Source organism: Tupaia chinensis, unplaced genomic scaffold (genome assembly GCF_000334495.1).
Source record: "Tupaia chinensis unplaced genomic scaffold, TupChi_1.0 Scaffold145111_1, whole genome shotgun sequence".
NCBI classification, from domain to species: Eukaryota; Metazoa; Chordata; class Mammalia; order Scandentia; family Tupaiidae; genus Tupaia; species Tupaia belangeri.
The window spans coordinates 21,866-25,131 of NW_006204972.1; positions in this window are offsets into that span (position 1 = coordinate 21,866).

Here is a 3,266-nt window from a genome sequence, read left to right on the forward strand (position 1 = left end):
GTGGGAGTGTCCAGCACCTTAACCACCATGCCACTGCTGGTCCCAGAGAACACTATTTTTAACAAATCATTTACCATCAAGAATTACAGAAACATTGGGACCAGCAGATGGGCATGATGGTTTCTTTACTGCACTCCCACATGGCCGACTGCAGTTCAAGGCTGGACCCAGAGACTTGAAAGTCCTGTGAGGTGCCAGTGCTCGAGTGCCCAAACTCCTGAGAGTAGAGGGGAGTAGAAGGGATTGCAGTGTGGCCATCTCTTCTGGGGAGGGCGGGGGGTAGATTTCTTGCTTTCTGTCTCTCTGTTTCTGTCTCTCTGGTGAGTGTGCATGCCCTATAGTAAAAATATCTCAGAAAAAGAAAAAGAATTACGGAAAATTTAAAGTTTCTCCAAAACTGGAGTTGGGTGTTTGCTTCATTTTCAGTTTTAAAAACCTCCAGTGCTGGGTAGACTCAAACAGACAAAGCAGATTACCTACAAAACGCCGAAGAATAATCAAGAGCCAAGTGGGCACTGGAAAAAAAGAAAGACAATGTACGGGGATGCTAATGAAGTTAGTAAAAAAGATTCTGTCCTCTAACAAATTTGGCCTATCTCCCCAAGAAGTCAGGTCCCCGTTGTGTATGTTCGTCTCAGCTGTGCAGCTGACCCACAGCTCTGTGCCAGCTCATGGAGGAACTTGGTGTGACTCAGGCTGTCCAGCTGCCCTGCTGTCCATCAGTCTGTCCAACCTCCTACTGGCGGGCTGATAGGTTCGAAGCTCAGCTGCTTTGCCTCTAAAGGTTCAGCCGTTAGAGGCCCTCGTCCACTGTGGCCTAACACGTGGAATTTGTGAAGCCACCAATGCCTGAGGCAAGCGCCAAGCCCACCCATGTGTGCGTGCATCCGACTGTGAGAACCTAGGTATGTCCGGTTGGTGGAGGCCCTTTACATCAACACCCAACACCGAATCAACCTGATTAAGGTTGATGACAAGAAACTAAGGGGATGGGGTAGCCTTTACAAAACTGACAGGAAAACCCCGTAAAGTGGTTGGTTGTACTTGTCAGTTCCCCATAAGGTAGCTGTTTCCTCCATAAAGTGGTTAGTAGTCAAAGACGATGGCAAGGAACTTCAGGCCAAGGATGTCATCGAAGAGTACTTCAAATGCAAAAAATGAAAAATAATAATAAAAATCAGCTAATGATCCTCAAAAAAAAAAAAAGAAAAGAATCGTGATGTCTGCAACTGACTCTCAAATGCTGAAATGATTTGGCAATTACAATAATAAACATATATTTATATATTCAGAGAGAAACCAAACAACGATGGTAAAATGCTGACAAAAGATAAAAAAGATAAATGTTGGTAAAGAATAAAATTAGAGTGAGAGGGCCAGTCAGTGGCATGGTGCTTGGAGCTGCTGGATCCCACGTGGCCGACGGTTGGTTTCAGTCCCAAACCCACCTGCTTGAAGAACATGCTGGACATCAGTGCGTGCATGCCCCAAACCCCAGAGCAGTGGAGAAGGTACCGCAGATGGACAGCCTCCTGCAGAGTGCTTTCGCAATTATTTTTCTCTCTCCATCTCCCCAGAGAGTGCTTGCACTCTATAGTAAATTTTTAAAAAATTTAGAGTTAAAAATAATAAAATTACAGGCTTCCCACCTGAGAGCTAGTACTTTCACCAGTTAAGAACATGAAAAACCAGAGTAGTTTTGCCCCATCTCTGCCCCGACCACTAAAATCACAGATGTCCCCTGTCTCACTGCAGTGTCGCAGGCAGCTGGACGCGTGAGTTACGCTCACCCTTGGTGTCCTACTATTGTAGCTCTTTGACCTGCTCCAGCTCTCACTATTCAATGTTTGAAGGAAGAAATAAGTATAGTATTATATTTTCACATCCTATTTATTGGATTTTGATAGCACTAGCATCTTAAATACAAAAGGAATCGTTATTTCATTTATTTATGTATTTATTTCACAGTTTTTGCCACAGAATATGCCAGAGCAAGACACAGAGAGAATTAAAGTGAGAAAGCAGCGTCCTTGAGGAATAATCACACCCGAGTCTTTTCTCCATGTCACCTTCCCTTCTGGATGTAGGTCATGATGCACAAGCACGCTCCCAGTGTGTTTTCCCAGCCTCCCGCAGTGGGATGCTGTGGGAGGCTGCACACCAGCGAATATCACTGGTTTCTCAGGGAGCAAACAATTATACAATGCCAAAGGCCATGATTGGCTCCCCTTCAAAACCTCACCTTCAAAACCATACTCCGATTGGCCACTTCCCATAGCAAATCAGTGAGCTTAGAATCCTTCAGATTTGTATATCCGGCACCTCATGATTGGTCCACAAAAGCAACCAATCATAACCCACCTTTTACAATCCTTCATTCAACCAATCACTGCCTACCAGTATGTATATAACCACGATCCCTGGCCCACAATCACCAGATGACCCTGAAGATCCTGAAGCATTGTAACACTGCGTCGTCTCCAGATGACCCTGAAGAGTTGTAACACTGTGTCGTCTCTGTGTTATAACATTGCGTCATCTCCACGCTGATTGTCTCCTCTCTCACTCCTTCCCTCAGGAAACCTGTTCGACTGTCCTGCCTGGGTCGGGACAGGATGCCAGCTGCCCAGTGTCCCATGTGAGACCCGGCCGCCTTAACCACCATTACGGGGGTTATTTTAGCTCTCATTTTTAAGAGTGTAACAGGATTAGAAACACAAAGAACTTCTTTTTTTTTTTTTTTGGAGAGATTTTCGCTATAGGGTGCGTGCGCTCGCCAGACAGACAGAGAGAGACGGTTGGTGCACATTCGAAACAAGTAAATATGAGTGTTTTCTTTTTTTTAAAGCATTGGACTTAAAATACAGGAAAAAGAAAAACTTGTATTTATTTATTTTTTAAGAATTATTAATTTAATTTTATTTATTCATTCATTTATTTTAATTTGAGAGAGACATGGAAAGAGAGAAGGTAAGCCACCAGGTCCGGGACTTGAACCATGGTGGGCCATGTGGGAATATCCAGTGCCTTAGCCACCATGCTACCTGCTGGAATAGTCAACTGGTGCACATTCGAAACAAGTAAATATGAATGTTTTTGTTTTGTTTTGTTTTGTTTTTTTTTCTTAAAAAAAGCATTGTATTGTGCATACAGGAAAAAGAAAACCTTGTATTTATTTATTTTTTAAAGAATTATTAATTTAATTTTATTTATTCATTCATTTATTTTAATTTGACCAGACACACACACACACACACACACACACA